Below are 7,767 nucleotides of genomic sequence, written 5' to 3'. Positions count from 1 at the left end.
GCCATGATTAGACAGTCAGTTCTGTGACATTCCTCTGCAGAGTTATTGTTTGTCTCCAGGCAGTTCTCCTGGCTGTAGCTGAAGGCTGAACCTGTTCTTTCGCTGTCCTGCAGTAGGCCTGAGAGCCGCACTCTCTCCTACACAGGCCGGGACTTGTACCTGCAACACCTTTCTTTCCATAGCGTTTCCCAAAACCTTCATTACTTTTCTACTTTGTCCAACCCCGGGTCTTTCCATGATATCTTGAAAATAATAGCTTCTTTAACTTACTTTGCATGTCGGAGTGTCTTGCCCACAAGTATATATGTAAGTCCTCTAGAGAGCAGCCCCCGAGCTCCATGGAAAGATGTCTTCCCACGACGCCTTAAGCTGTGAGGGATAGCACTTGACCATGGCTAGGCCTGAAAATGAGGTTACAAACAAGTACGCCTTTAAGTTACCATCTCTTCTTTTTTTTTTTTACTTTTATTGAATGTCTGATTTACATGTCATGCATCAAAATCGCTCTCCTTCCCAGTAAAAGAAAATAAAACAGACAGACATACAAAAAGTCTTGTCACAGAAGTTGTAGTGTATCACACAGTATAGCCTTTTGTCCACATATGTTTACTTTCAAATGTTCATTGCTACAAGTCATGGGTCTGGTTGGAGGCCTACAGTATTGTTACCGGATCCTCCCTGGGACTGCTGTCGGATAGCGCACTGTTGCCGTGTGTGAGGGCAGGGCCAGCTCTCCTGCTCCTGTGTCCTCAGGGCAAAGTCCCCTTCTCTTAAGGGAGACGTTTCTACCCGCTTACATAGCTCAAGCTGGCCTCAGGGTTACCAATTCACTAGTCTTAACCTGCCATGCCTGACTCAACTAGCTTTCTATTTAATAAATACTTTGTTAATCCTGAGTGCTGTTAGCCTAGAAAAGGTTCCACCATTGCTGGAAATTAGAATGTCACTCAAAAATCAGTGAGAGAGGAAGGGGCAGGGAGGGCTACATTTAAAAAAAAAACGCAGACCAGGCAGGGCATGGTGGCGCATGCCTTTAATCCCAGCACTTGGGAAGCAGAGGCAGGTGGATCGCTGTGAGTTCGAGGCCAGCCTGGTCTACAAATCAAGTCCAGGGACAGCCAAGCCAATACAGAGAGACCCTGTCTTGAAACCCCCACCCCCAAATCTTTTTTTAAAAATCCCAGACGGGCTTACCCATACTCGCCCATCTCAGAGTCTTGATTATACTTGTCCACCACCACACCCAGTTTTGATCTTTTTTAATTTCCTTTTTAAACATTTATTTTATGCCTTAAAGTTATTTTGTGTGTGCCTATATGCTTTGTAACCAAGGACTTCAGAAGAGAGTTTCAGATACCCTGGAACTAGACTTCCAAACAGCAGCGAGATACCATGTAGTTACTTGGATCTGAACCCAGGTCCTCTGCAGGAGCAGCAAATGCTCTTAACTGCTAAGTCTCTCTAACCCCCTTAAATCACTTTAAAAAAAAAATTTTTTTTTTTTTTGGCAGGGTGTGGGAGGTTGGTGTTAGGACAAGGTTTCTTTGTGTAGCCCTGGCTGCTTAAAACTATGTAGAGCAGGCTGACCTCAACCTCACAGAGATCCGCCTGTCTCTGCTTCCCAAGTGCTAGCATTAAAGGCATGCACCACCAGTTATCAGCTATAAATCTGACATTTGGCACTGGATTCGTAAGGCAGGATTCATGTGTTTCTTACTACATGAGAAGCCAAGCCTCTATTGGCCCCGAGAACACTGCAGGGAGGTAAGCATTCATATCTATCTACCCCCAAATTAATATGTACGCTTGGAACACAACCAGGGAACCAAAAATAATGTGTGAAGATCAGAGTTTCAGATATTAGGCTCATTAACGGGAGAATATGTTGAGTCTTGACCTCTCAAAATCATGACCTGTAATTAGAAACAGACTGCCCCGTTGGCTGGGTTTGATGAGCCAGAGGTTGAAGAGAGAACGTTCAACAACTGCTCTGCGGATGAAGGGAAGACGGTAGATTAGGGCCAATGGCCACAGCGGCACAGCAGACAAACAAGGACGAGAAGCGTGTTAAACGGATGAGTAAGAGCAAGTTTGGCCGAGACTTAACAAATGTCAAGGACACAGGAGTGGCCAGTGAAGTGCTCTACAGACACCAGAAGCTGCTGCGACCCTGGTGTGGCTTGCGTCCATGACTCAGACCCCGTCGTGGGAACTGACCCGGCTTTAGGAGAGTGCTACGGGCAGACAGGAAGCAGCCCGCACGCGCAGGTGAGAAAAGCAAAACCGTGCAGAGGTTTCAGAAGATGGGCCTTACCTTAGGGAGCACGGCTTTCGGGCTCATATCACTTATTTTCATGTTGTGTGGTGTGTGTGTGTGTGTGTGTGTGTGTGTGTGTGATATGTATGTGTGGTGTGTATGTGATGTGTATATGTGATATTTGTGTGTGTGTGTGTGTGTGTGTGTGTGTGTGAGAGAGAGAGAGAGAGGACAACTTGAGGGAGTCAGTTCACCCTTCTTTTTCTTTCTTTTTTCTTTTTTCTTTTTTTTTCTTTTTTTTTGGTTTTTTGAGACAGGGTTTCTCTGTGTAGCCCTGGCTGTTCTGGAACTCTGTATACCAGGCTGACCTCTAACTCAAAGTGATCCTGCTGCCTCAGCCTCCCAAGTGCTGGGATTAAAGGCAGGCACCACCACACCTTGCTCAGTTCTCCATTTCTGACAGAATCTTAGTCATCAAGCTTGGAGAGGAGAGACAGCCTCTATCGCACTAGATCACTTTTATCTTAATAATACAATCACTGAAACTTGAATAGGTTGACATTTGATAAGATCATTCAAATTTATATTGGGACAATTATCTGAAATTATTGCATATATATGTGTGTGTATATACACACACACACACACACACACACACACACACACACACACACACACATATATATAGGATATATATATATATCCTAAAGCTATAAGTTTTCTCCATATAAGTTTTAATGTGAAATCTTAAATAAAGGTAGTTGTCATTCTGTTTTTTTGTCTCTTGTTACCTGGTCTAGTAATATTTTATAGCTCTAAGTGCTTTCTAATGAATTTTGGTTTGAAGTTTACTTGAATGATTCTGTGGAAAGCCGATGTGTACTGTAGTTTTCCTTCATCTACCTTTCTTAGAGTTTCAGTTACTCATGGCCAAACAAGGACTAAGAATATTAAATGGAAAATTCAAGAAATAAACAACTCATGTTTTAAACTCCGTGCTGCTCTGAGTAGCATGATGAAATCTCATGAGATCTTACCCTCTGACTCACCCTCTGTTCTGTACAGGGGATGTGCTGCCTGCCTGTCAGCCCCTGGGTGGCCCATACCAACCACTGGCCGGACTGATGGCATCCAATGCTTGTGTGAAACTGCGAGGAGGAAACAGAGGTCCATATTCATCCTAGTTGTCCAGCCTCAAGCCCCACATGGTACCACATGACAAGTAGTTAAGATAAAGGGCCATACTTGTGCATACATAATTCAGAAAATGCAGTTCTGTGTGATGGGGTTCGGTACTGTCAATGACCCCGGGCGTCCCAACAGGACAGACCACTTTAAAGATGGTTGCTGATTCATGATGCTTAATTTATGGTTTTTTACCTACCTAGCATTTGAAAGCAGAGTATATTCTGTTGAATCGCACTTCTGGTCCTCATGGTGTCCCAGGCGGATGATGACACTGTCATTCTGGGCAGCCATGTTGAGTCACAGCTCTCACTTAGCCGCAGATCATGAGGGTAAACACCAGGTACCATGGTGTGCAGTATTGTGACCACACGTCCATACGTTACATGAGACGCTCGCTCAACATGTTACGGCAGAGGTTCATGGCTCCATCTGAAAACAAGGTGCTGAGACTGCAGTTCAGTTGGAAGAGCAAGGCCATGGCTTCCATCCCCAGAAAGCACAAACAAAACACCACAAAACAACAAAAAGATAGGCGAGACTAAACTAGATAGATATATTAAAATTAGAATATTTTTAATTTATAACATTCATCTGGTTGCAATACGATCACAAATAGAGGAGTATTTCATAGTCCATATTTTATCCCCAAAGCTATGGGCACAGCAAATCTACACAATCTAAATCACCATTTATTTAAAAATTTTCTAGACTGACTTTCACACGATCTCTGGTGCCCCATATTTGGTCATGTCCCCTTGTTGGGGAGGCCCAGTGACACTCAGAGGAAGGATAGCAGACTACCAAGAAGAGACTTGATACCCTAGCACTATATTCATGGGGAGGAGGTCCCCCTTAGTTACAGTCATAGGGAAGGGGGATTGGGGTGAAAGTGGGAGGGAGGGAGGAATGGGAGGATGCATGGGATGAGATAGAAAATGAGAGGTAATATGAATTATTTTATTTTTCAGTAAAAATGTGATAAAAAAATTTCTAATCAGCCTGGTCTACAAAAGTTAGTCCACGACAATCAAGGCTACACAAAGAAGCCCTGTCTCAAAAAACCAAAAATAAATAAATAAATAAATAAAATAATAATTTTCTAATGAACAATTTTGATATGTTAATTAGCTCAACCTAATTTTGCAATTTATATCATAAATCAAGATGCAACAAATATATACAATTTTTTTCTTCGCAATTTTTGTAAAGACTTTATAAACTTCAAAATAACTTTTTATTTATGTATTTATTTTTGCTTATTTTGAGACAGGGTTTCTCTGTGTAACAGACCTGGCTGTCCTGGACTCACTTTATAGAACAGGCTGCCCTCCAACTCACAGAGATCCACCAGCGTCTGCCTCCCAAGTGCTGGGATTAAAGACGTATGCCACCACACCTGGCCTCAAAATAACTTTTTTTGTTTTGTTTTTTCCAGACCAAGTTTCTCTGTGTTGCCTTGGCTGTCCCACACTTGATCATAGACCAGGCTGGCCTTGAACTTACATTGTTTTGCCTGCCTCTACCTCCCTGAGTGAATAGGGTTTCTCTGTATAATAGCCTTGGCTGTCTTGGACTCACTTTATAGACCACCATGCCCAACCACACCTCCAAGTCTTAATCTGACATTTCACTGCTATCCTGGATTAACAGAAAATAGTAGAGTCAGGTGTGGTGGCACAGGCCTTTAATCCCAGTACTTGGGAGGCAGAGGCAGGCGGATTGCTGTGAGTTCAAAGTCAGCCAGGTCTACTCCGGGACAGCCAAGGCTAACACAGAGAGACTGTCTTAAAAAACGAAACAAAAAAAGAAAATATTAGAAAAATTCTACAAATAAAAGTTATTTGAGCTGGGCATGGTGGCGCATGCCTTTAATCCCAGCACTGGGATACAAAGGAAAGCTGATCTCTGTGAGTTTGAAGCCAGCCTGGTCTACAAAGTGATTCCAGGACAGCCAATGCTACACAGAGAAACCCTGTCTTGTGGGGGGGGGGGGGGGCATTAAGGTGTGAGTTGGGCGTGGTGGCACATGCCTTTGATACTAGCAGGAGCATCTCTATGAGTTTGAGGCCAGCCTGATCTGCAAAGCGAGTCCAGAACAGCCAAAGCTACACAGAGAAACCCTCTCTCGGAAAAAAACAAACAAGCAAAAGAGTTGGGGTGTGGGTCAGTGACTCCCAGCTTTCCTAGGGTCCCAGGTTCAGTTCCAAATGCTACATATATAAACACAGAAACACAAAGTCAGACTAGCTAAAAGCAATAGTAACATATTTATTGGACACCTTATGGTGCCGTTTATTACGTTGCTATATTTATTGAGCACTTTATGTACACGTGGTTTAAGACTTCACAATCCTAGGATTTTGGAGTTGTCTTGGCAAATGGTTGTTTACAATCTTATTTTCTAAATATCTCTGTTTTTCTGTTGTCTGCCAAGTCACCTCCTCTGTTCCCCAGCCCATTTCGTTTTTGACCACATCTGCTTCTTGGCTCGGGAGACTTGCAGGAGGAACTGGCGCATCCTCCGGGTTTTCCCAAATCTCATGAACTATGAAGACACAACGAATTCCTCCTCCGTGTTCCCCGCAGCTTCTCAGTGTAAGTACTAACACTCACCCAACTTGCCAACACTTTTCAGCTTCTTTTCCAGGTGTCAGCTATCTGAGCCCACTACCTTTGTTTTCCAGTGAGTTTGTTTTTGTTTTGACCCTTTTAACTCCACCTTGATCTTTTTCCTTTATTACTACTGTGGCTTTTAAATAGGGACGAGGGAGTAAAGCTGCTGCGTTGCTTGACGCGAGTTTATGATAAAGCAATCCATTCCCCCTCACTCCTAACCATTTTTTTTGCAAAGGGGGTGCGCGCTGATTAGAGCCAGGGAACTCCGGCGGTGGTAGGACCAACTTTAAACATGAATAAATACCTCTATGCAAAGAAGGCAGACCACACCTTTCCCCTCCCACGCAGACTGGACCGGAGCCATCAGCCTGGGCAATCTTTCCGAGAGGCTCACCTCCTAGGCAGATGATTCGGTGTGCGGCCGCGCTGCCCTTCGCGCGCAGGTGTTGCGCGGGCTCGCCAGCTCCGTGTTAGTTTGAGCCGGCACAAGGACCTTTGATCGGCGCGCTCTCAGCCTGCGGGCTTCCCGAGCGGCTCCGGCGACTTCAAAAGAGCTGTAAAATGGATTGTAATCTTGGCCTTCCTGTTCCTGCGCCTGCCCCCCTGGGTCCTCACACTACGGACCGGCTTCCCATAGGACCATTGTCCTCGGTTCCTCGAGTGGAGTACGCTGGCAGGGGGCTGGGCCGCTTGGTGACTCAGATTTCGTTCAGAGGAGGCCCCTGCTCAGGCTCATTTGCAGGGAGGTAGAGGTTGGCATGCCACTTAGTGCTTGCTGGCCGGAAGCTGCATGTGAAAGCCATAGTTAGCTTGGGGAAACTATACTAGGAAGTGCAGTATACTTCCACAAACTGTGTGGAGGCTGAAATTGTGATCTAGAAACTACAATAAAACTGCCCAACAAAGTATCTATCTGTCTGTCTGTCTGTCTGTCTGTCTGTCTGTCTGTCTGTCTATCTATCTATCTATATCATTATTACATACCTATCTTTCATCTCTATCATCTTTCTTTCTGTAATCTATCATCTTTTTAAAAAATATTTATTTATTACATATACAATGTTCTGCTTAAATGTACACCTGCACACCAGAAGAGGGCACCAGATCTCATTATAGATGCTTGTGAGCCACCATGTGGTTGCTGGGAATTGAACTCAGGACCTTTGGAAGAGCAGACAGTGCTCTTAACCGCTGAGCCAACTCGCCAGCCCTCATCTTATCATCTACCTATCATCTATCTGTTTATCTATCTATCTCTCTACCTACCTATGTACCTACCTACCTGCCTATGATCCTATCATCTGGGGGTTTGTTTGTTTTGTTTTGTTTTGAGACAGGGTTTCCCTGTGTAGCCTTGGCTGTCCCTGGACTCACTTGGTAGACCAGGCTGGTCTCGAACTCATAGTGATCCACCTGCCTCTGCCTCCCAAGTGCTGGGATTAAAGGCGTGCGCCACCATCGCCCTGTGTCAAAAACTGATTTTCAAAAACTTAGCACTTATCTATTTTGCGTTGTCAACTGTGCATGCCTTGGCAAGTGGATATAAGTCACATACGTGAGGGCATCAGTTCTGTCGGGTCCTGAGGCTTCACAGCAGGAGTTTTTACCTTCTGAGCAGTCTCCTTGGCCTGGGTTTATGGCTTGTTTGGCCATGGGGGCTGGGGGTGGGGAGAACACTTGTGTGACCTTAAGCAAGCTTTTTGTTG

General features: G+C 44.6%; 1 long non-coding RNA gene across 2 annotated transcripts; it reads right to left on the bottom strand.

Annotated features, from left to right (window-relative positions):
• Positions 1-270: 270 nt before the first annotated feature.
• LOC311596027 lies at positions 271-6,926 on the bottom strand. Of its 2 annotated transcripts, none has more exons than XR_014778671.1 (3): positions 6,366-6,926; positions 3,642-3,874; positions 271-401 (listed from the first exon to the last, which is right to left on the bottom strand). It is a non-coding gene; the product is annotated as an uncharacterized lncRNA (long non-coding RNA). The 2 variants fall into 2 exon arrangements; XR_014778672.1 differs by having other exon boundaries at positions 6,456-6,926.
• Between the last annotated feature and the right edge of the window lie 841 nt (positions 6,927-7,767).

The sequence above is a fragment of the Acomys minous genome (assembly GCF_964271855.1).
Source record: "Acomys minous genome assembly, chromosome: 4".
In the NCBI taxonomy this organism is placed as follows: Eukaryota; Metazoa; Chordata; class Mammalia; order Rodentia; family Muridae; genus Acomys; species Acomys minous.
Note: the sequence above shows the minus strand (reverse complement) of the source record. Positions and strands in the feature narration are given on the sequence as shown.